The sequence below is a fragment of the Rana temporaria genome, chromosome 1, assembly GCF_905171775.1.
Source record: "Rana temporaria chromosome 1, aRanTem1.1, whole genome shotgun sequence".
In the NCBI taxonomy this organism is placed as follows: domain Eukaryota; kingdom Metazoa; phylum Chordata; class Amphibia; order Anura; family Ranidae; genus Rana; species Rana temporaria.
This window is the reverse complement of record NC_053489.1, coordinates 618,708,293-618,734,755: the sequence shown is the minus strand read 5'-3', so window position 1 is coordinate 618,734,755 and position 26,463 is coordinate 618,708,293. Positions and strand designations below refer to the sequence as shown.

General features: G+C 45.5%; 1 protein-coding gene across 3 annotated transcripts in view; it reads right to left on the bottom strand.

The window, feature by feature from the left end:
- NSD2 (nuclear receptor binding SET domain protein 2) overlaps positions 1-22,131 on the bottom strand; it is a 92,913-nt gene extending 70,782 nt beyond the window's left edge. For all 3 annotated transcript variants that reach the window (XM_040335289.1, XM_040335290.1, XM_040335291.1), the window contains exon 1: positions 22,004-22,131. The gene's annotated coding sequence lies outside the window, so the exon portion shown is untranslated. The remainder of the gene's footprint in view (positions 1-22,003) is intronic.
- Positions 22,132-26,463: the final 4,332 nt, after the last annotated feature.

The following is a 26,463-nucleotide window of genomic DNA, read 5'->3' as shown; positions in this document are numbered from 1 at the left end:
TCCCGCGGCTTCCGGTTATGGTCTTCGGTACTGGGCGTTCCTATTTGATTGACAGCCTTCCGACGGTCGCATACAGCGCGTCACCGAAAGTAGCCGAACATCGGTGCGCAGGCGCCGTATAGAACCGCACCGACGTTCGGTGACACGCTGTATGCGACGGTCGGAAGGCTGTCAAATAGGAACGCCCAGTCTTGAAGACCATAACCGGAAGCCGCGGAGAACATCTATCTGTAAAACGGCAAGTACTGCATTGATTTTAAACCAAACACCCGATTCTGCTTCCCGTAATTAGGCCCAATCTAGTGTTAAAAATAGATTTTTTTGGGTGAACCTCCACTTTAACTTCTTCCAGAAGACCTTTTCACATGTAACAAACAGCATTTTTTGCTAGAAACTTACTATATATATACACACACACACACACACACACACACACACACACACACACACAGGCCTAAAGAATAAAATTGGTGGGTTTTGAAAAAAATAAAAAAAAACATTTGTCACACGGTATTTGCACATTGGTTTTTTAAATACACTTTTTGGGGGTGGGGGAATAAATAAAAAACAAACATCACACAATGCAGCTGCAGGCACCATGCCGGAATTGCCACCGAAGGTCTAGCGACGTAAGGGTACATGGATAACAGAAAATTAATGCTTATAGATACAGAGGGGGTTATTTACAAAATGCAAATCTACTTTGCACTACAAGTGCAAAGTGCACTTGAAATTGCACTGAAAGTACACTTGGAAGTGCAGTTGCTGTAGATCCGAGGGGGACATGCAAGGAAAATAAAACAGCATTTCAGCTTGCACATGATTGGATAATAAAATCAGCAGAGCTTCCCCTCATTTTAGATCACCCTTCAGGAGCTACAGCGACTGCACTTCCAAGTGCACTTTGCACTTGTAGTGCAATGTGGATTTGTCTTTCGTAAGTAAGAACAGAGATTATTACTACTACAATACAAGATTTATATAGCGCCAACAGTTATGAATGAGGATTTGTTTCAAAGTGGTTTTACTGCATGTTCAAAATTTGTAACATTAATATGTAAATATTTGAATGCCCATAGTGTTATATACTCCAAATATAGGGTAGGGTTAACGTGTAGATAAGCAGTGGAGGGAAGGCCAATGATTAACCTTGGACATTGTTTTTTAATGCTGGAAAATTTTTAAACATAAGACCCATTTAAAGCCAGGAGATGCGCAAAATTTAGAGAAGCTTCGGGCGGATCTCAAACAGCTTCTGGATCGAAAAACTCAGAATAAAAATAGATATTTTGCCCATCGCTTTTATGAGCAGGGAAATAAGAGCGGGAGGTTGATGGCCAGACAACTGAAGAAACAACAGGAGGCGCGTCATGTACATACAATAAAGGTAGGGAGTAAACAGATAGTAGATTCTCAAGCGATAGCAGCTGAATTCCATCGGTTCTATACTTCTTTATACAATCTAGATCCAAGTGTGGGGGAGGCAGACGGGGGGGGGGCAGGAGGAAGGGATTCGGGAATATTTAAAGGCCTCGGGACTACAAGCAATACCAACAGCAGCCCTGGAGGAAATGGAAAAACCCATCTCCATAGAGGAGCTAGAGTGATACTGGAGGCAGCGCAGGGCAAAAGTCCAGGACCAGATGGATTTACTAATACGTATTATAAAAAGTTCTCCTCTATAATCCTGACCCCCCTCTGTAGGTATCTCAACTCGGTGTCGATCTTGAGTCCATTATCGCCAGATGCTTTAACTGCTTATGTGACTGTCCTCCCGAAAGCGGGGAAGGATCCGCAGTGCTGTGCTAGTTACAGGCCCATATTCCTCTTGAACTCCGATGTTAAGTTCCTATCTAAAATTCTAGCTTTGAGGCTACAGGATCACATTGTTAAGCTGATCCATCCGGACCAGACAGGATTTATGAAAGGCCGAGAGGCCAGAGATAATACAATAAGAGCCCTCCATGTGTTACACTGGATACATAAAGGCCCAAATCAAACTCCGGCAGTGGTGATCTCAATGGATGCTGAAAAGGCCTTTGATAGGGTGGGGTGGGGATTTATGGTCGGAGTTCTGAGGGAGATGGGCCTGAGGGAAAGAATGATGGGATGGGTGATGGCATTGTATGCAGAACCCAGAGCAAGGGTTAAAGTCAACGGGAGACTATCAGATTACTTTGAAATAAAAAACGGGACTAGGCAGGGGTGCCCACTGTCCCCATTACTATTCGCTATGGTATTGGAACCTTTTTTGTGTATGATTAGAGGGAATAGGGGGATCAAAGGGATAGTTATAGGATCGATGGAACACAAGATATCTGCATATGCGGATGACTTGTTGCTATATCTTTCTTCACCTCAAGAGTCTGACGGAATTGATGAGAGAGATAGACAGGTTTGGCTGCATTTCCAACTTTAAAATAAATATAGAGAAATCGATGTTGATGCCGAATCGACTGCCTGCGGGGATGAAGAATAAGCTGCAAAGATCCTTCCCCTTTGTATGGCGTTCAGACTCTATATTTTACCTGGGAACACATATAGCCCCAGATGTTAAACGTTTATATGAGTTGAATTATATACCCCTGCTCTCGTCAATACTAAGAGATTTACAGAGATGGAGAAGTTATACACTGACCTGGTTTGGGAGAGTAAGTGCCCTTAAAATGAGTATAATTCCAAGGCTTATCTATGTCCTGTATGCCATCCCTATAGCTCTCCCACAAATATTTTTTAAACAAATAAAGAAAGCTTTTAGGACTTTTGTCTGGGGGGATAAACATCCCAGGCAGGCCGCTTGGAACCAGGCCATATGTTATCTCGGATGCACAGAATGGTCCAGAGTGCCCAAGATAAGACAATCCCATATTACATGCGGGAATGGGAAAGGGAGTTGGGCCTTAAATTTACAGTGGAACAATCAAATAGGTTGATGGAAATAACACACCGGTCCTCAATAAGTTCATATATACAGGAGATGTCGTATAAGTTTCTGACTAGATGGTACCATACGCCGACCCGTTTGGCTCAGATCTACCCATTAATGAATGCCAACTGCTGGAGGGGGTGCAATCAAAGAGGGTCATTTCTTCATATATGGTGGCAGTGTCCCAGGATCAGGAGATTTTGGGAGGAGATATCCCCGTGGATAAAGAAACTGACATTAAGACCTATTGAGCAATCCCCATTGCATTTCCTGTTTCATGGAATGCCAGCATCCATAAAGTTCTACAAAAGAAGTGTTACACCACACCTATTAAATGCAGCGAAGGCACTGATACCTAGATACTGGAAACAACCTAAAGTCCCCAATATAGTGGAATGGAAAATCGAGGTAGAGAGGATAATGGAGGCAGAGAGATGGGTATACATGGTCAAGGACCAACAGGACAAATTTAAGGATATATGGGCAGGGTGGATATACTACTCTCCTGAAGTAGGGAAGGATTAGTTTGGGGCGGAGAGGCTAGGAGGCGGGTGGGGGGGGAGTGGTGAGACGGCGAATAATCTTTTTTCCTTTTTTTTTTTATTTGTTTGTTTTTTTTTTTTTTTTTTTTTTTTTTTTTCTGTCGCCCTACCCTGCGGGCACCGGAGGGGGGAGGGGGGAGGCGCGGCCCCCCCCCTCCTATTTTTTCACCTTTTTTTTTTTCCCCTCCTCTTTTTCACAGCACTAATTTGGATCACTAAAGAGGAAGAAATAAATAATCAACTAAATCACATAGGAGGATAAGTATAGAGGCTCCCCTTAAGGAATTTTATTTGGGAGTCATAAGAATGGGAACGGGGGTGTTAAAGGAAGGTTATAGTCACAAAAGAAAGACCACTAATAAGGGAAAGGAGAAGAACACACCCAATATTGTTTTTTTTTATTTATTTATTTACTTATTTTTTTTTTTCCTCTCCTCTTTTTTGAGGTGGGTATGAAACTTCTCCCCTTCGCATGGTAGGGGGGGGGGGGGGGGGATAAGGTGATGGGGAGTTAATGAGGCACGAAACAAAGGAAACAATTTTTTTTTTTTTTTCTCTCACTAAAGTCACGAAATTAAGGACTATTAAGCCCTGCACAAATACCTTTGCTTTTTTTTCTTTTATTATTAGGGTGGTATTGAGCTCCTCCTTTTTGTGCCATAGGGAGGTCATAAGGTGATGGGGTCTAGGGGGTCACGAGGGAGGGGGGGGGTCTCGTCTCTCCTTTCTCCTCCTCTTTCTCTCTCTCCCTGGTGTCCCTCCCACCTCTTGTAGGTGGGGAGTGGGACGGGGGATTGGAGGAGAGGGAGGGGGAGGCTGAGGGTGCCCATGGGGGGGATAATGTAATGTATGAAAGTAATTTTTTTTTTTTTTTTTTTTAAGTTGTTTGTTGTTTTGTTATGGTGATTTGTTTATTGTATGTGATGTAATTTGGAAAAATAAAGAAAAGAAGTAATTATAAAAAAAAAAAAATGCTGGAAAATTTGTTCAAATCAATGCTTTGATCTCAAGGATATCTCCCCCCCCCCCCCCCCCCCCAGGAGGAAAAAATAAAAAGATAAAAAATACAATCCTCCACCATACAGGCAAAATGTGTTCCTGGGAAAGAAAGATATTGTATGTGCCGTCTGTGGGACCAATAGATTTGCATTCCTCTTGCTTACTAGGTGCCAAACTAGTATGTTTATGAATTACCAAAACCACATTTGAATTTGTGTAAAACTGAAGTTTAGTGAATTATAAACAGCACCTGGGACAGTACTTTCCCTCCCCGTGCTCCAGTCACAGAAGCAGCGTTTACGCAATGAAAAGCACTCTATATATGGAGGACTGAAAGAGGACTAAAAGTTCAGCCTCCTCCAATCACAGAATGGGAACCAATAAAAACTATGAATGGGGGAGGGGGCGAAATGTGATTACAGGCAGCACTTGATGCATGCCTGTCACATGTAGGTGCTCATATTAACCCCTACAGCCCTGCAGGGGTATCCAAGGGGAGAGGACTTCCGATTACAACCTAACACAGCAGGCACCAGCACACGGGGCACTCTTCAATCATAGAAAGATGGCGAGTACCATCCCTGGTTCCCGAGAAGCACACTCACCTTTCCTTCTCTCTGTTCAGTCACAAGGAGAGAGGAAAGAATGAAGCTCAGAGTTGCCCTAATCTTAGTACTGAGATATCACTGCCAAATGCCAAGCACCAGCATTGTCACGTGAGAGGCAGAGGAGCAATTCACGTGCGCTCCTTGTACCTGGAATTACCTTCCCCCCTCCTTACTTACTCCAAGCTGTTTTGAGCAATACGTTGGGAGAGCGAATTGAAAAAGTGCCAGCACGGCTGGAGCTGTGGGCATTAAAGCAAGCCTTTTTGTCCTGCCTGGGCAAAGTACAGATTTTCTGTAGGCCCCCTACAACTGAGCCAGCCCTGTTTGCCCGCTGATTTCCTGCTGAACAAGTGGATGGCTGGTCCATGTCAGCTCCATTTATGCAGTGCGGACACGGACACAGACACAGCCCACTCTCCTCTATGGGTGGTCGGATGTAAACAACGCCTGACCGCTAACATCCGACTGCCACCCAATGGGATCTGCCTGATGGATAGGGAACGTATCCCAACCAGTCTTTTTTAGTGCATAGGATTGAATCTGTCAGCAATCCGCAGCTCTATAGAGAAGACTGGAGGGTCCGATTGTCAGGATGACCCAATCGGTCTGCCTATGTGAAAGGGCCTAGTCCCTCTCTTAAGGCTCATTGGGGAATCTGCCACACTCTCCCCTATGGGTGGTTGGATGGAAATTGACCGCCTGTCAGCCAATCTGATCCGCCAGAGATGGGGAGGGGAACGGATTTCCCATTCGCGTGTTTTTTGCGTATATGATCAAATGGAAGTGGACACACAAGTTTACATCCAGTGCTCCATAGAGGGCAATAGATGGTCCGATCAGGTCCACCAGAAAAACAAACAGACAGACCTAAAGGGGTTGTAAAGGTAAAAGTTTTCACCGTAATGCATTCTATGCATTAAGGTGAAAAAACATCTGCCGATTAGAGGCCCCCCCTTTACTTACCTGACCTCTCGAAAGTCCCGCGCTGTTAACGGGCAGGCTTCTCAGCCGCCTTCCCGGCTGATTCATTGGTTGATTGAAAAGCAGCACAGCCATTGGCTTGCGCTGCTGTCAATCACATCTATGGCCACCGGCTGCATCATGGGAGCGCGCACGCAAGAACTCAACGCCATGAGAGCTTGCTCGCATGAAGGTGTTGAGTCCTTGCGGGGGGGGGGGGGGGGCGAGACAGCAGGGGGGGGGGGGGGGGGGAGGAATGTATCGGATTCGGATCACACACTTAGGACCCCACTCAAACTGCAGTAAAGCATGTTGCGTGTGATGGCATGTTGCCATTTCACTACTGTGCGTTGCAACCTACTAACAAATGCAGCAGATCCAATGTTTGGTTCTTTGTGGTGCGTTAGGAAGATCAAATGAACAGGCTCTGTCCGAATATATCGCACATTATCAGCACTGCCAACAGACTTGTCTGAAGTGAATGGACACACAAGGACAACTCAGAGACCACAGCAAGTGACAAGTTCAAAGTTAAAGGGGTTGTAAAGGTTTGTTTTTTATTTCTAAATATGTTGCTTTAAGCTAGTGCATTGTTGGTTCACTTACCTTTTCCTTCAATTACCCTTCAATATGTTTTTTTTCTTTGTCTGAATTTCTCACTTCCTGTTTCTCCTCAGTAAGGTGTTCAGTAAGCCAGGGTTTGACAAATTTGCTTGGAATCTAGGAGCCAGCTAAAAAAGTTAGGAGCCAGAAAATGCGCCCCGTCGAGCTCGCGCACAGAAGCGAACACATACGTGAGTAGAGCCCGCATATTTAAACGGTATTCAAACCACATGTGAGGTATCGCCGCGATCGTTGGAGCGAGAGCAATAATTCTAGCTCTAGACCTCCTCTGTAACTCAAAACATGCAACCTGTAGATTTTTTTAAACGTCGCCTAAGGAGATTTTAAAGGGTAAAAGTTTGTCGGCATTCCACGAGCAGACGCAATTTTGAAGCGCAACATGGGTTTCAACGTTGTGTTTCAATTTACTTGGCGTAACATTATCTTTCACAATATTAAAAAAAAAAAAAAAAAAAAAAAAAAAAGAAAAAAACAGAACAGAAGTTTCCGAAGAGCTTGGGACTTTGTGCGGTGGGGGCGCACCGAGACACAGGACCCTGTGCCTCCGTGCGCCCCCACCGGTAATTGAGGCCGCAAAGCCACGTCCTCAATTACCGGCAGGCGCCAGGTCACAATTTCTTTCCAATGCGACCTGGCGCCCGGATATTGTCGACCCCTGCAGTAAGCTGTTCTAAATGACTTTCCACCGCTCGGATGATGGTGGAAAGCTTACCGAGGACAAAACAGGAAGTGAGAAATTCAAACAAAGAAAAAAAGCATTTAGAAGGGAAATCGAAAGAAAAGGTTAGTGAACCAACAATACACTAGCATAAAGACGAACCTTTACAACCCCTTTAAGCAGATGTCACACCATCCATTATTCCTTTAAAACATCCAGCAGTCCATACAATCAGATCTGCCGCTTTGAGCTTTATTCTGTACCTGCATGGTAATAAACATGTGAGACGGAGCTTCAGTAATTAGCCGTCTGCCTGCTTTCCGTCTGCATGGTGGGTAAACACACCAGCTTTTACCAAAACAAAACATGAATGAATTCCCTTTAATAGAGCAAAAAGCAATAGACAATTTATAGAAACACCACATCATTCACTTGTTGGACATAACAGACAATAAACTGTTGTGGATTTCTGAACACCGCTGCGCTCTGCACCATATTAAAATGTTGAGCGTGGCATCAGAAACAGAAGCACGTACACGCCGCTTAATGACTACACGGGTAGAGATTAAATGAGCCAAATTCAATTAAATCAACCCAAAAACACTGCATTTTTCTGTATTCACTATGCGATTCAGATTATGCTTGCGATATAGGAGGTTACCACTATTCTAAACACCTTACACGCGTGATTCAAAAAGGAGCAAGCCTTCCATATTTTGAAGAAGAATAGCTCAGCCTCGACATTACAAATGTGAGACGCAGACAGAAGCAAGCAGTAGGATTTAAAATATAAATGTATCATGCAGTATTGTATGCTCCCTATATAATCTCCCCCTCCTCAAAGGCTCAGAGCGCCGTGTCTGATACCACCTCCTCCTCCCAGAGTAATAACACTCAGAGTACTGATTACAAAGTGGGTAGCTTTCATTAGTCTGCTCACGCTAGGCTTCTAAAAGTTGCCTCCAGATTGGTCGCCATCACTGCTGTTTGCACAGAGTTATTAAATTAGCCCATTTATATGCAAAACAGTACATGTTGAGGAATATTTCACATGAGAAGCTGAACAAGACAGGCACATTAGAATTACCTGACATAAATACAGATTACGCAACCCACACATGGACAGATGATTGTACGATTCAACAAATGAGCTTATAGAAGCCTGTCTGTGCCATGACCACTGGGGTCATACTAATAACCTTGAGCAGTGATCACTGGGACTATACTAGTACCGTATTTTCCGGCGTATAAGACAACCTTTTGTACTTAAAAATATCCCCCCAAAAGTCGGGGGGGTCGTCTTATACGCCGGTACCTGTAATGCAGATGCTGAGCGTCCATTGTTCAAAAGCCACGCCTCCTCCTCGTCCTGTTCCGTGATATGTGGAACACTCAGTTTCCCAGCAGAGCCTGTGTTCAGTGTTCCGCCTATCACGGAGGTCCTCTAATCCTCAGCCTCGGACGAGAGGACCTCCGTGATAGGCGGAACACTGAACACAGGCTCTGCTGGGAAACAGAGTGTTCCACATATCACGGAAAAGGACGAGGAGCGGCTTTTGAACAATGGATACCCGAAGTCCGACTCTGCATACAGGGATAAGGCATGGAGATCGGCACAGTGAGGTAGGCAATGGGCACAGCGAGGTGTGTCGGAAGGGGGTTGTCTTATACGGCGAATATATATATATATATATATATATATATATATATATCCCTAAATGTTCTTATACGCCGGCAAATACGGTAACCCTGCATTGTGATCACCAAGTCCATACTACCAATTTTGTGCTGTGATCCCCAGGGCCATACTGCTAGCCTTTTACCATGATTATGGGGGGGGGGGGGCATACTACTAACCTTGTGTTGTGATCACCAGTAGAGATGGGCTCAGGCGTGTTGGAAACCCCACGTGCCCGATACCACCAGGAAGCCGATACTGCAGACCGCTAATCACAGGCAGCGAGACATTTCCTAATCTGTGCAGCTGCCAGCCAGGAAATGTCTCACTGCCTGCGATTAGCCATGTGCAGTGTTGGCTTCCTGGCGGGATCGGCATGTAGGGTTTCAAACACGCCCGAGCACATCTCCAATCACCAGGCCATACTATCAGCATTATGGAATGACCGCCTGGGCCATCTTACCAACCTTACACTGTTATCACCATCGCCACACTACTACCCTTGAGCAAAGATCACCGGACCATACCATCAACCTTACACTGTGATCATACTACCAACCTTCTGGCTGTGACAGTCAGGGCTTTGCACCGTGACACCATACTACCGACCTTTCTATACCACTTTGTGCCATCCTACCAACCTTGCACTGTTACCACCAGTGCCAAAATACTAACCCTGAGCAGAGATTCAGTAGCAGTTAAAAATAAAATAGCGCTACTTTAACTGGCCAATTGCACAGTCATGCAGTGCTGGACCAAAATTACATTTATATACATTTTCCACACAAATCGAGCTCTCTTTTGGTGGCATTTAATAAACGCGGAGTTTAATTTTATGGGATCGAAATGAAAGAAGAAAAATAAATAAAAAATTCTACTTCATTATAAAACATATCCAATACAACTTCATAAATTTAAGCCAAAATGTATTCAGCTACATGTTTTTTTTTTTTTACGAAAAAGACAACGCACAATAAAGTGTACATTAGTTGCTGTGTGAAAGTTCTAGCGTCTACAAACCAATTTATAGATTTGCAAATTGATCACACCCGATGACCAAAACTCTATTTCACAGGCTAAATCACCAGAGCAGTACAGCGTCAGATGTCTGGCGGTGATCAGGGCCACTGACTGATGATAGTATGTAAACCCTCCCCCCAGTTTAGGTCTTATACAATATTTTAAACTTGATTTTATTAATTTTTTTACATATTATTGCTTATACAGCGACCACTTTAACGGTCATAGGTCAACGATGGATTTGATTTAAATCGCTAGTAAAAAAGCTTGATTGAAATCATTTTTAAAGAGCAACAGCCCTGCAGTGGCTCCTCCTCTGACTTGATGTTGACTCACCGAAAGTTCCATTCACTTTAATGAATTCTAATCTTTAATCTTCTGCTCCCCCCCCTCCCCCCATGATGGTAAAGAAGTTGGCACACTTGCCTTAAAGCTCTGGACTCCGAGTTCAGATACTTAAAGAGTGTGTCAAGAGTTTCCTTCCTCAATCCAAAATAATTTGGTATGTTAACTAACCCTAATGTTAGCAACATGGAGAAAATATAAAGGAACTATGCAGGTTCTCTACAATCAGCAAAAATATAGGTAGATTTGCGGTATGTTGCTGTTAGCTTCCGCTTTTATTAAAGAAACATAATACTCCCCCCCCCCCCCCCATAATTATATATAACACACACTAGACACTTATAATTAGGTGCAACACAATTAAAGTTTAAGTTCCCTGCAAAGTCCCACAAATATCCATTGATCCAGCCAAGTCCACTAAATGCAACCTTCTGGGATGGTATGGCAACGATAATGCACTGCTCCTCATGTCTAGGCAGAGCAGCACTGTATACTTTCTTAATTTTCCAATATTTAAAATGCAACTACACAGCACCCCCTGCCCCCATCCGCAAGAAAGTACAAACCACTCCCCAATATCCCCCTACCCACAAGAAAGGTCCCGTCTGCCACCACCATACACATTGTAGTTTAAGGCTCCATTCACACCTAGGCGTTTTCACACCCGCCGCTATTGCAGCCTGCAATACGCTGGAGGGGTGATTTAACATTGTCGGCTATGGAGATGGTTCACATCTCCACGCCGAAACGCCTGAAGCTCAAAACAAGTCCCTGACCCTTTTTTTCAGGCGTCTTCGGCGTTCTGCCACATTACACACCCCTCCAGCGAAAATCGCGGTAAAAAACGCCGCAAATCACCTACGCCTAGGTGTGAATGCAGCCTAAATGGACTGCAAGGGCACTGATGAGCGCACTTCTAGTCCATAAAGTCTTCCTGCAGCTCTGAAACCAACAACAGAGCTGTAGGAAGACTGCAGGAACCTGACATTTCATGCACTATCCACCGATTGTAGACTCCTGAGTAGGCGGAAAAAATAATAATAGCTGCTGACTTTTAATAAGGACACTTACCTGTCCTAGCCGCCAGCGTTTCCTACTGCGCATGCGCGGCGCTTTGTGAATGGGCCGGCTGCTTTCTGGGATACACACAGTTCCCAGAATGCAGCGCACCCCATTCACAAGAAGACACCCAGTGTAGGAGGAGGAAGAGAATCCACCGCGGAGGATGAAGAGGCAGATTCGGCACTTCCGCAAAGCAACAGCTATTTAGGGCAAGTTAAAAAAAAAAAATTTCTTTAGATTTTTGGTGGAATATATTTGTTTTCAGGTGGAACCTCCACTTTAAGCTAGTGCATTGATGGTTCACTTACCTTGTCCTTTAATTTCCCTTATGATTTTTTTCTTTGTCTTAATTTCCCACTTCCTGTTACTCCTCAGTAAGGTGTTCAGTAAGCTATTCTAAATGACTTTCCACCGCTCGGATGATGGTGGAAAGCTTACTGAGGAGAAACAGGAAGTGAGAAATTCAAACAAACAAAAACATTTAGAAGGGAAATTGAAGGAAAAGGTAAGTGAGCCAACAATGCACTAGCTTAAAGGAACCTATTTAGAAAATAAAAGACAAACCTTTACAACCCCTTTAACTCCAGTGTAAAAAACGCATATAAAAAGCAAAAGGAGAAGGCTTTCAAAAAAATTATAAAAAATACACAAGGCTGAGGGATCATCGTCAGCATTCAAAATTTACAAATAATGCAACAAGACATGTAAGAGTGCAATTAGGGTGGCCAAGACAAAACATGAAAGCCACATAGCGGAAGAGAGCAAAAATGTTGCTGTCACAATGTAGAGTATAAGATTTCCTATCATCTGTGCCCAGTCTTGCCACAAAGAGTTAATCCAGCTCTGAGCAATCCTTTTATTTTTTTCAGTGAGATAAATGGGAGAAAACTTGTCCATTCTTCCCCCTTGCTGTGAATGACAGGTTATTTGCATATCTCATGCACTAGCCTGACACAGGCATTTTTTTTTAAATTCCCACCCCTTTTCTGAAGTCATGTGGTTACTTTTCTGGATTTTGACAGGATGTTAGTGATCATAGCAGAATTTAGTGTAAGGAATACACAGGAAAAAAAAATGCATGTTGACAAGGGGAGTGTAGAGGAGGGCAGGGAGTCTACTGACATCACAACCCCACCCACCGAGCTCCAGACAACAGATCCACCCACAGAATCTGCAGTTTTTCATTTCTTATAACAGACAGAGGGAAGACATTTGACAGGGAAGGATACATGCAGGAGTTATGCATATCCTTATAGATCAGCACTATGGCAGTAGTTTAGAAAGGATGAGAGTGGGTTTAGGTTTACATCCACTTTAATATTAATAAATCGCCGGAACCAAACGGCTTGCACCTGAGGGCACTTAGGGAACTCAGTCAATTGTCAGACCATTGTTCCGAATTTTTACTAACAGTCTACTGACTGGAATTGTACCAGCTGATTAGAAAAATGCTAGTGTAGCACCAATATTTTTTTTTAAAAAAAGAGCCAAAATACATCCCTGGGAATTACAGACCAATCAGCCTAACATCAATAGTATGCCAGCTCTTTGAGGGGTTTTTAAGGGACTATTATACAACATTTTAGTAATAAAAACTGCATTAATCAGCATGGATTCATGAAGAATGGTTCTTGCCAAACCAATCTATTAAAATTCTATAAGGAGGCGAGTTGTCACCTAAATAAAGGAAGACCTGTATGTGTAGTGTATATGGATTTTGCAGAAGAATTTGACACAGTTACCCATAAACATTTACTGCACAAAGTAAGGTCCGTTGGCATGGACCATAAGGTGAGTACATGGATTGAAAACTGGCTGCAAGGGCGAGTTCAGAGGGTGGTGAAAAAGAGAGGAATAATCAGAATGGTCAGGAGTAGGTAGTGGGGGCCCACAGGATTCTGTGCTGGGACCAATCCTGTTTAATTTGTTCACAAACATGGAGGATGGGGTAAACTGTTCAATCTCTGTATTTGCAGACGCCGCCAAGCTAAGCAGGGCAATAACTAGTAGACGATAGCAGGAGCTTGACATTACATGCCATTGCTGAGCCTAACAAAGCAAACAAATTACTGGCATGCATTACCTCAGGAGATAAAATGATAATTCTCCCACTCTACAAGACTCTGGTCTGGCCGCACCAGGAGTATGCTGTCCAGTTCTGGGCACTAGTCCTCAGAAAAAGGATGTACTAGAAATGGAAATAGTACAAAGAACAGTAACGAAGCTAATAAAGGGTCTGGATGATATTAGTTATGAAGAAAGGTTGCGAGCACTGAACTTATTCTCTCTGAAGAGACGCTTGAGAGGGGATAGGATTTCAATTTACAAATACCGTACTGGTGACCCCACAATAGGGATAAAACCTTTTAACGGAAAGGAGTTCAATAAGACATGCGGTCACTCATTAAAATAAGAAAGGGGGTTTAATCTTAAACTGCGTAGAGGGTTCTTTACTGTAAGAGGGGCAGGGATGTGGCATTCCCTTCCACAGGCGGTGGTTTCAACAGTGTGGGGGGGGGGGAATCAATGGTTTTAAAAAAAACTATTATATAAGCACCTGAGAGACCACAATATACAATGTAATACTGACATATAATCACACACAGGTTGGACTTGTGTAGGGCCGAAACAATTAATCGATTATGAAAATAGTTGTCAACTATTTTCATAATCGATTAATCGGCCAGTTGATTAGTTGGCCTGCATATAGAATGCATTATTTGTTTACATATCAGGAAATACAGTGCAGCACACATACAGCTCAGTACACCATCCATACATGTCACTAAGTGGCTGAGAATTTGTGAATGTGAAAGTGTGAGGAGCAATACCTCATGGGACATGTAGTCCTGGGCAGGAAGTGAGTGGTTCTAAAGGCAGAAGTTTTTTTTTACCTTGCTATAGCGGACGCTCTATACTATACTTTGCAGCTTGCTATTGAGGCACTCTGAAGGCAGGAGGAGCCAGATGCATCGGCGAGGGACCCCAGAAGTGGAGGATCTGGGCTGCTCTGTGCAAAACCATTACACAGAGCAGGTAAGTATAACAAGTTTGCTTAAAAAAAAAAAAAAAAAAGAGAAGGACTGTGCAGGGAAGATCAGCATCTGAACCCAGAGAAAGTGGAGGTAATAGAAGGCATTACAATTTACGGTAGTTGGTTATTTATATTTACCACTGTATATGGATATTTAAGAATTGACTTTTTTTTATTTACGTATTAACCACTTACCCCCCGGACCATATTGCTGCCCAAAGACCAGAGTACTTTTTGCGATTCGGGACTGCGTCGCTTTAACAGACAATTGCGCGGTCGTGCGACGTGGCTCCCAAACAAAATTGGCGTCCTTTTTTTCCCACAAATAGAGCTTTCTTTTGGTGGTATTTGATCACCTCTGCGGTTTTTATTTTTTGCGCTATAAACAAAAATAGAACGACAATTTTGAAAAAAATGAATATTTTTTACTTTTTGCTGTAATAAATATCCCCCAAAAATATATAAAAAAACATTTTTTTTCCTCAGTTTAGGCCGATACGTATTCTTCTACATATTTTTCGTAAAAAAAAAATCGCAATAAGCGTTTATTGATTGGTTTGCGCAAAAGTTATAGCGTTTACAAAATAGGGGGTATTTTTATGGCATTTTTATTAATATTTTTTTTACTAGTAATGGCGGCGATCAGCGATTTTTTTTTTGGTATTGCGACATTATGGCGGACACTTCGGACATTTTTGACACATTTTTGGGACCATTGGCATTTTTATAGCGATCAGTGCTATAAAAATGCATTAGATTACTATAAAAATGCCACTGGCAGTGAAGGGGTTAACACTAGGGGGCGGGGAAGGGGTTAAGTATGCCTGGGTGTGTTCTTACTGTGGGGGGGGGGGTGGCCTCACTAGGGGAAACACTGATCCTCGGTTCATACAGTGTATGAACCGAAGAAAAGCATTTCCCCTGCTGACAGGAACGAGAGCTGTGTGTTTACACACACAGCTCCCGTTCCCCGCTCTGTACCGAGCGATCGCGTGTGCCCGGCGGCGATCGCGCCCGCCGGGCACACGCACGGGAGTCGGGGGCGAGCGGGGGGCGCGTGCGCGCGCCTCCGGCGGCGCGCGTGCGCCCCTAGTGGCGGCTAAAGGGTAGGACGTCATAATACGTGATCTCGCCTAGGAGAGCCACCTTGTGGACGTATTATGACGGTGCGGCGACGGCAAGTAGTTAACTAAATTGTACACCACACTTTTTTTTTAAGATTATCCGATTAATTGAAACAATAATCGGCCAACTAATCGATTATGAATATAATCATTAGTTGCAGCCCTAGACTTGTGTCTTTTTAACCTCACCTACTATGTAACTGTACAAGTGCAAAAACACATCTGTGGGGAAAATGTTTGGATATATACTAATCTAAGCCCTGGTGTCTAGGCTAGAGTGAGGAACCTGCAAACAATGAGATAATGGCTCCCTAACGCAGAATCATTATCTCTCATAACTTGGAGCAATCCCTGGGGATAATGTCTCCCCTTGCAGTAGAAAAGTCAGGAATAAGGCAAGTATATACACTTAGTATCTCACTCACAAAAGTGAGTACACCCCTCACATTTTTGTAATTTTATTATATTTTTTTCTGCCTGGAGTGGGGATTTAACTTTAGTTCAGTATAGACAAAAATCTGTAGTGACAAGTCACCAAACAAATAAAACATTTACACAGTACCAGGTAACCCCAGAGGTCCTCCAGATACAAGTCCAAAGGAGAAAGGAGATTCGCGGTCCAAGGGCCTAGACTATGGAACGCTTTACCAACCAGCATTGGGTTGGAGAACCACTTGACGTTCAGAAGAAAGATCAAGACTCATCTCTTGATACCAAAGGAGACAGGAACAACAAGCGCCCAGAGGCGATTAAGTTCGCATGTGCTGCGCTATATAAGTTTTCATTCATTCATTCACACATTATATACACTGGACACAAATTGCACCTTAGAGATGCTGGAAACAAAACGCTTGTGTGCACACAAAGAAAGCTCAATGCCAAGACGACGTCTGCACCAGAATTTTTAAGATGTCGGTGCAGAAGAGAGGCAGGAGGTGGCCATTCATCCAGAAGTTTAGTTGCACATGCATTTGTATTACTAGCGATTCACCAAAATTTCAGCAGCTGAAAATAGGGTTTTCAGTATTGTGCCAAAAGAAAAATGTGCCGATAACGGCTGCCAAAAACACCAGCGATTTCACCTGCTTATGGTGTTTTTCCATAGGTATACAACCCAAATTGCATCAAATAAGCAAAAGGTGATTTTTTTTTTATGCGTTTTTACAAACATTTTTAAGAGGGAGGCACATTGTGTTTTTTTGGATTAAAAAGGGACCAACTATTGAAATTGACACCTCTGAGCTTCCAAACCCCCCCCCCCCCCATTTGTGTAGAACAAGCAGTACTCGCTAGCTGCAATCATTTGCAGTGCTCTAGACGCACACACACACTACACATCCCATAGTCCCTAGTTCTTGTCAGGAAAGAGTGGCTAAGTTCCTACATACAATGGGGGGCTATAGAGAATGAACTAAGCTACCCTCTAACAAGATGAGTGGGGGGGGGGGGGGGGGGGGTATTTTCCTAGCTTGGAGGTGGCCAAGAAAGCAATAGAAAGTAGTGCGAGTTCAGGATACATACTTGAACAGCTTGTTTTCAAAAGCAGGAGTTAAGTGACACACAATGACACATCATTCCAGTCTATGCACCGCCACACATTGCGACACTTTTATCCCAATGCAGTGTTGTGGTATGAGCGGGGCACACAGAAGACAATTGTTTTCTATGTTTCCTTGCAGTGATCTAAGCAGATCAACACAGCTCACCAGAAAATGTGTGACCAAGCCCTGAATCCCAGGAGAAGCCAGGCAAATTATTACACACATCCCTGCAGAGCACAAGCCACGTGTCAATCTTCTAGGTGTGCTGTGGTGTAACTCATTCTCTCCAACTGACATGCCTGTAATCTCAGCAGAATTTAAAGGAGAGCTCCGGGTTCACACACAATTTACAGTTTGTTTGGACCAAGCTGGCCTAAACTAACGATGTCCCTCACTTACCTGTGAGGCAGATGGATGTGCGGTATAAACTGCGGCTACATACCGCACTGTGCTCCGGGTGCGAGCCAAGACTTCCTGTCTCATACCCAGAACAAAGGAAAGTCTACAGCAGCGGCACTTAGCCATTTAGAGCCACAAATATATGAATACAAAGCTTCCTCTAATTGGCCGAGTCGGAGGAGCGAGATCGGCCCACCTTCTGCCAATCAGATGAAGCCTGGAATTCATTAGTGTCTCTGAATGGCTTTGCGCCACTGCTGTAGACTCTACTGGGTATGGACCAGGAAGTCTTGGCTTGCACCCAGAACACAGTGCGGTATGTAGCCGCAGCTAGTGGCACATCCAGTGGCTTCACAGGTTAGTGAGGGACAGTTTGATTGGGCCAGCTAGGCCCAAAATGTACCATGTAAATTGTGTGAAAACCTGGAGTTCTTCTTTAAAGTGCTTGTAAACCCCCACTCGGAAGTTACACCTAAAGGTAAGCCTAGATTAAGAATTACCTGTAGGTGTTTGCAATATCTCCGAAACCTACGCGGTTTAGGAGATATTTGCCAATAGGTGTACACCGTTTACGGCGCATGCTCGCCATAGATAACGGGGCAGGCGCAGTAAAATCCCCATTCATAAAAACGGCAATGCCCTCATCACCTCTCCGGCCAATCACAGCGCCGATCACAGATACCCGGAAGGTTACTTCTGGGTATCGGCGCTGTGATTGGCCGGAGAGGTGATGAGGTCACTGCCGGCATTGCCGTTTTTTTGAATGGGGATCTCCCCCCTCAGGCCGCAGACATCTCTTCACAGATACCCGGAAGGTTACTTCTGGGTATCTGTGAAGAGATGTCTGCGGCCTGAGGGGGAAGATCCCCATTCATAAAAACGGCAATGCCCTCATCACCTCTCCGGCCAATCACAGAGCCGATACCCAGAAGTAACCTTCCTGGTATCTGTGAAGAGATGTCTGCGGCCTGAGGGGGAGACGAGGACGGCTTCGGGGGCTTCAATTCTAAGGCAAGTAATGCACAATGAGCTAGTATGCAAGTCATACTAGCTCATTATGGCTTTTCTTGCAGGTGTGTCCCACCCCCCTCAAGGGTTTACAACCGCTTTAATTCTAAATTCCAGGGTATTGTAAAGTCACATTGGTCCAGCTTTGACTAATGCAAGGCTCACCATACAGGGTGCGATTTATTTTTTTTACTGCAACCACAGGCAGTGTTGACAAGGAAATTAGCAATTGTCTTCTGCCGATCCGGCCAAGATTCAACCCGTGTATGGCCGGCCCAAGTATACATATTCCATATCTGTGGAAGAGGGATAAGCATTGCAGTAGCTGCCATTACTACAGTGATGCTCAGTGGTCCTGTGTCAAGTGGCTGCCCTCAGTGCAGGTGGTCACTTGCTTGGCATGGGCACCATTAAAAGGTGTTGCAACGTCTAAACATTTTTTTACCTTACTCAAAAGTGGAATTTACGCTCGTCTACACCCCCACCCCCCCCCCCCCCAGTGCCACATTTGTCAGCTTTTTTTGGGGGGGGGGGCGACACCTGCAGCAAATTACATCAGCAGCTTGGCTCCCCTCCTCCTTTTTCCCCTTCTGCCAGGCCAGCAACAGAGCGCAGCACGCTTAATGCGTGTGCAGTAGGGACCCGGGCGTGAAGCCGAAAGGCTACTTTCACAGTCACATGGGGTAGATCCCGCTCCAATCAGCAGGGGATATGGGAGCTGAACAGGAAACATCTGTGCCCACCCAGTTGATCTCTATGTGTGGCCAGGTGTAAACAAATCCTGCTGTTTGTTTACATCAGGCAACCTCCAATCCAGTCTGTCAAAGCAGAAGAGTAGCCCTCCCCTTTTTTTGTTGAAACGCATTTACATTTGCTGTCTGTCTTATGGATTTCCAAGATTTTAAAGAGCAAGCAAAGAGTTGCGGACCATCTACTCTACGTATAGCCACCAGTCCATAGGGACCCAATCAGATTTGCTTGAAATAAACGATAGGTGCACCTGACTGGATCAGCCATGTGAAAGGGGCTCTCATAGGGAAACATTGAACACAGAGCAAAGTAGGATGAAAGTAGTGTAGTAGTGTGAACCCAGCCTAAAGGATCATACAATTAGATTGTTGTGAGCTGAGATCAGCTGAATTGTCTACAATACATGACAATCGATGAGCCACGGCCGTCACAAGCTTTGCCCTGCCAAGCACCAACTTCCAGCATTGAGGAACTATGTTACACAATCGCTTGTGCAATTTCAGACGCATGACCAGTAACGAAGTATAATAAATATAATTCGGGGTGAAGGGGGTGTAATAAATCCCAGAGCAGTGCACGGTACCCACAGAGGACACAGACCAAGGACCAAGTACCAGACACAGACTAGTACAAGGGGACCACATATACCAGTCTACAGAACCTAGACTAGGGTATGGGGGCCCATAACAGATTAGGTCCTGTATACCAGTCTGCTGAGCCTAGACTGTTGTATGAGGCCCATACGGAACCTATACCAGTCTTCAGAATCTAGACTAAGGTACAGGGCCCATACAGAGCCAAGACTAGTGTACAGGGCTCATACCAGTCTAGGTCCTGTATACCAGTCTACTGAGCTTAAACTGGGGTCCATACAAAACTAAGACTAATGTATAGGGCCCATACTAGTACATGGGAACCTAGACTAGCATTCGGGGGGGGGGGGGGGGGGGGGGGGGGGGGACAGCTTAGGTCCTATACAGCCATCTTTGGAACCCAGTCTAGGATACAGGGCCCCTACCAGTCTAGATACTGTATACTAATCTAGGAAACCTGTATGGTGAACATAACAGTCTAGGTCTTGTATATGAAACCTAGACTAGTGTATGGGGCTTGTATACCAGTCTAATGAGCCTAGAATATCATATGAGGCCCATGCAGAACCCATACCAGTCTGCAGAACCTAGACTGAGCTACGGGACCCATGCCAGTCTACAGAACCTCTATAAACAGTCTACTAAGCCTAGACAGACGTACAGGGCCCATGCCAGTCTACAGAACCTGTATACCAGTTTACTGAGCCTAGACAGGCATACGGGGCCAATACCAGCCTATGGAACCTAGACTGGTGTATAGGGCCCATACCAGTCTATAGAACCTGTATGGGGCATATATCAGTTTTCTGAGCCTAGACTGTCATACGAGGCCCATACCAGTCTAGATCATGTATACCAGTCTACAGAACCTGGACTGGGGTAGTGTACATGGGTCCGTACAAAACCTATACTGGGGTAGTGTACATGGCCCATACCAGCCTATAGAACCTGCATGGGGCATATATCAGTGTACTGAGGCTAGACAGTCATACGAGGCCCATACCAGCTTACATCATGTATACAAGTCTACCGAACCTAGACTGGTGTAGTGTACAGGGGGGCATACCAGTCTAGGTCTTGTATACCAGTCTAGACTGGGGTACGGTGCCCCACACAGAACCTAGACTGGGGTACGGTGCCCCACACAGAACCTAGACTGGGGTACGGTACGCGGGGCATACCAGTCTAGGTCTTGTATACCAGTCTAGACGGGGGTACAGGGGGCCACACAGAACCTAGACGGGGGTACAGGGGGCCACACAGAACCTAGACTGGGGTACAGGGGGCCCCCCACACAGAACCTAGACAGGGGTACGGGGCCCCCCACACAGAACCTAGACAGGGGTACAGGGCCCCCCACACAGAACCTAGACAGGGGTACAGGGCCCCCACACAGAACCTAGACCAGGGTACGGGGGCCCCCACACATAACCTAGACCAGGGTACGGGGGCCCCCACACAGAACCTAGACAGGGGTACGGTACGCGGGGCATACCAGTCTAGGTCTTGTATACCAGTCTAGACGGGGGTACAGGGGGCCACACAGAACCTAGACTGGGGTACAGGGGGCCCCCCACACAGAACCTAGACAGGGGTACGGGGCCCCCCACACAGAACCTAGACAGGGGTACAGGGCCCCCACACAGAACCTAGACCAGGGTACGGGGGCCCCCACACAGAACCTAGACAGGGGTACAGTGCCCATACCAGTCCTGATTCTGTATATCAGTCTTTGGAACCCAGACTAGCATACGGGCCCCATACAGAGGTGTACAGAACACACACCAGTGTATGGGGTCCATTCAGAACAGTGTACATAACAATATCAATGCCTCTACACACACATACATATATAGTAATAAACAATAATAACCCGACACAGAGACGTATAATAAGGCCCTGCCCCCTCCTCCCCCATAATAACAGGATCTCAGCCCCGATGAGCGGATCGTACATTGGAAATAGCCGGCCACTGCTGATCCCGCCAAGTTTCAGGCCCAGCCACCCCTCCTCCCCCTCCAGTAGAAGATGGAGCCGTCGGCGGGCCCCGGGTTTCCCTCCGCCCACCAATTCCCGCTTCCCCCCCGGACACACGGACAGGACAAGTGGCGGGAAAAGAAGAGAGCGGTGACCTGAATGTCTCATCCTTATGTGCGCGCGGAGGTGAGAGTCTGCTGCTACCGCTGGCTGGCAATCAATGGAGAGAAGACAGGCACACGGGCAGGCGAAGCTCCACCCCCTCCGTCCGGCCGTGCACGCCCCACGGAGGCTCCGGGCACGCCCACCCTCTCTCGGCTGCCCGCGGGAAAAACCCAGGCCGCTGATTGGCTGCGTGGTGGGTGAGAGACGGACGCGCGGCCAGAGTGATTTTCAAAACGTAACGTTTGGAGAGAGTGACGTCGTTGTGGAGGGGGGGGGAGTGGGGAGCCGTTGGGTGGCGCCAGTGAGCTGGGAGGGCAAGGCGGGCAAGCCGGTGTGCCCCGTGCCCGCTTCTTTGACGTGTTTAATAAACAAGTCTCTGTTTACGCCGGTCACGCTCCTCATGAATAAAGTTACACGTTCTCAGTCAGTATTCTACTAATACAATTCACCTTTGTCCGTGCACCTTTCAATATGTCTCTCATTGTTTGAGTTCTGGAAGCAGAGATAAGGCCGCATTCATACATAAGCATTCTAGTGCCACAGGCAGAAACGCACCAAAACGCACATCGCGCTCCCTTTATTTCTTATTGGCTCCCCAAATGCAACAAGAAGTGCTGCATTTTGTTGCTAAAAAATGCTGCAAAACGTGCAGCAAAAACACGCAGAACCCCAGAAACAAAAGTTACACAAGCTACGTTCAGCTAGGGAAGACCTATCATGTGAAACGCACCAAAAAAACACGTCACGTCACATAAGTGCAAATGCAGTCCAAAGGGTCAAGGTGGGTGAGCCTTGGTGCCAAGCGTCCTGCATATTTGCGTGAATTGGTAGTATACAGCTGTGCCAAAAGTTACCGCGGCTAACAGAAAGCTCACGATCACTGCCTGCCAATCATGGCGGTCACAATATCATAAATCGCGCCCCACCTTCTGCCATCCTAAGCCCCTTAACCTTTACCCCCTTCCTGCCCAGGCCAATTTTTAGCTTTCAGCGCTGTCACAATTTGAATGACAATTACGCGGTCATGTAATACTGTGCCCAAAGGATTTTTTTTATCATTTTCTTCACACAAATAGATTTTTTTTGGGGTAGTATACACCGGTAATCACCGCTGGGTTTTTTATTTTTTGCACAAAGAAAGGACAAAATACCTCAAATTGTGAAAGTTTTTCTTAGTTTTTGTCAGAACATTTTGTAAATAGGTAATTTTTCTCCTTCACTGATAAGCACTTATGCGGCGGCACTGATAGGCAGCACTGATGGGGTGGCACTGATGAAACGGCACTAATATGCAGCACTGATAGGCGGCACTGATGGGTACTGATAGATGGTACTTATCGTCACTGATAGGAAGCACTGATTGGCACTGCTAGGCAGCACTGATGGGGTGGCACTAATATGCAGCACTCATGAGGCGGCTCTGAAGGTCACTGATAGGCGGTACTTATGGGCAGTGATAGATGGCATCTAGAGTGGCCTCCCTGATGGGCACAGCCTTTCTCCACTCCAGGCCACCCCCCTATATGCAATTCATGCATAACATGAATCTATCCATGGCCGCCGCAGCCATCCCCTATTCATGAGTCCGGCCCCTTTCAGGGCACCGGACACATGAATTATAGCGACCAGGTTTTTTTTTGTTTTTTTTTAACCACTTCCATTCCAGGCACTTACGCACCTTCCCGCCCAAGCCAATTTTCAGCTTTCAGCACTGTCGCACTTTGAATGGCAATTGCGCGGTCATGCTACACTGTACCCAAACAAAATTGGCGTCCTTTTTTCCCCACAAATAGTTTTCTTTTGGTGGTATTTGATCACCTCTGTGTTTTTTTTTGCGCAACAACTAAAAAAAGACTGAAAATTTTGAAAAAAATTATGTTTTTATTTTTTTCTGTATTTTTTTTTGTAAATAAGTACGTTTTCTCTTTCAATTACGGGCACTGATGGGCACCGATGAGATGGCACTGATGGACACCGATGAGGTGGTACTGATGGGCACTGATTGGCGGCGCTGGTACGCGGCACTGATGGGCACTCATAGGCGGCACTGATGGGCACTCATAGGCGGCACTGGACACTCATAGGCGGCACATATGGGCACTCATGGGCGGCACTTATGGGTGGCACTGATGGGTACTTATGGGTGGCACAGATGGGCACTGATAGGTGGGCACTGGGCATGGATGGGCACTGTGGGGTGGCACTGATGGACACTGTGGGGTGGCACTGATGGATACATGTTGCCAGTCAGTGCCCATTTGTTTTACTGCCCTTTTTTTTTTTTTTTTTTACTGACTTTTTTTTTTGCTGGTGGTCCAGTGTGGCGATCCGAGGGGGGGCTGCGCTGATAAACAATCAGCGCGAACCCCCCCCCTGTCAGGAGAGCCGCCGATCGGCTCTCCTCTACTCGCGTCCGTCAGACGCGAGTGAGGAAGAGCCATCAACGGCTCTTCCTGTTTACATCGTGATCAGCCGTGATTGGACACGGCTGATCACGTGGTAAAGAGCCTCCGCCGGAGGCTCTTTACCGAGATCGGAGATGCAGGGTGTCAGGGCGCCCCCACGGGTGCACGCGGGCATGAAATCCTGCAGGACGTCAATAGACATCCAGTCAGGATTTCAGAACCACTTCCCGGACGTCAATCTGTTATTGACCGGGCGGGAAGTGGTTAAGCACCTGATTAGAGGCAGAGGCTCTAATAGGCTTCAAAATTGGGTCCTCTGATGCCTGCTGCTTAGATGGGGAAGTGCCGGTGGACCGACCGGCAGATGGGGGGGGGGTGGTTTTATTGTTTGCAAATTTAGGCCAATATGTATTCTGCTACATATCTTTAGTAAATAAAATCCCAATGAGTGCACATTCATTGTTTATGCATAGCTCCCAACTGTCCCTGATTTCGAGGGACTGTCCCTGATTTGGAGCAATGTCCCGCATTTTGGTCTGATTTATATAGATGTATATAAAATGAACTTTTTATCTATCAAAAAGTGTTTCCTAGTGGCAGTGCTAAATCTTTCATCTGATTTCTAAATTGCTGCATTTGTAAATTCCAAAAGCCAATATAAAGGAATGGTAGTGGTAAAAAAAAGCACTTGTGGGTTTAACCAATCTTGTTTTTTTGTACAACTCTCCTTTAAGGGGGCGTGGCAAGGGGATGTGTCCTATGCCCACATACTTTTGCTGATAGGTGTCCCTCATTCCCAACTCAAAAAGTTGGGTGGTATGTTTATGCAAATGATATAGCATCTACAAACTATGGGATACATACTGGAATTTTTATTTATTTTTATACTAGTAATAGCGGCAATCAGTAACTTATAGCGGTACTGCAATATTGCAACGTCCAATCGGACGCTAACTGACACTTTTTGGGAACCAGTGATACTAATACAGTGATCAGTGTTAAAAATATATATGCAGTGTCACTGTACTAATGACACTGGCTGGGAAGGGGTTAACATCAGGGGCGATCAAATGGTTAACTATGTGCCTAGCCAGTGTTTGTGTTTACTACGTGTGCTGCTTTTAGAGCCCTTTCACACTGGTGCGTTTTTGCGGTGTTTTTGCTGGGTTTTTGCAGTAAAAATAGCACTATTAAAACGCTCATAAAACGCTCCCCATGCATCTCAATGGACCCTTTCACACTGAGGCGTTGCGCTGGAGGAGCGTTGAGAAAAGTCCTGCAAGCAGCATCTTTGGAGCAGCTTTTGAGCGCTGTAAAAAACGCTCCAAAAACGCCCCTCTCCATTGAAATGAATTGAAAACGCGGTAAAATCGCTATTTTAACGCTCCACTATAGGCGTTTCCAGTGTGAAAGGGCTCTAACTAAGTGAAGTGATGGATTGTATTCCCTGCTTTGCAGGAACACAAAATCCATCCCTTCCCCGCTGACAGGATAGACCTCTGCCTTGTTTACATAGACAGAGCTCCGTTCTAAATATTTAGGGCAGGGTTAGTTTACCAAGAAAGTGCTGTGACCAAAGTTGAATAATGTCCTTGCTATAAGTGCAGGCCATTTACATACCTCCCAAAGCCTGACTAAAATATTCCCAGGACATTGCTAAGTGAGGCCTAGTCATTACTGCTCACCCTACCATCACAGGAGTGAGCTCTTATATGCTGAGCTCAGAGCTACTGCATCAGCGAAGAGAAAGTGCATATGAGCAGGTTTGAATCAGAGAAAAAGCTTGCTCCTGTGTTGGTGGAGGTGAGCAGTGATGACTAGGCCTCACTTAGCAATGTCCTAGGAGTATTCCAGTCAGGCTTTGGGAGGTATGTAGATGGCCTATACCTCCGGAGTTTCCAGTGATATATCGTGAGCACCCATATATCACTGCAAATCCTGTAGCTCCTGACTTTGAATCATGGGACACTTACTTACTTTCCATGGATCTTCACTAACTTTTTCACTAGCCTTTGTGTTCCGAGCATCGGCATTTTAAAGCGGGA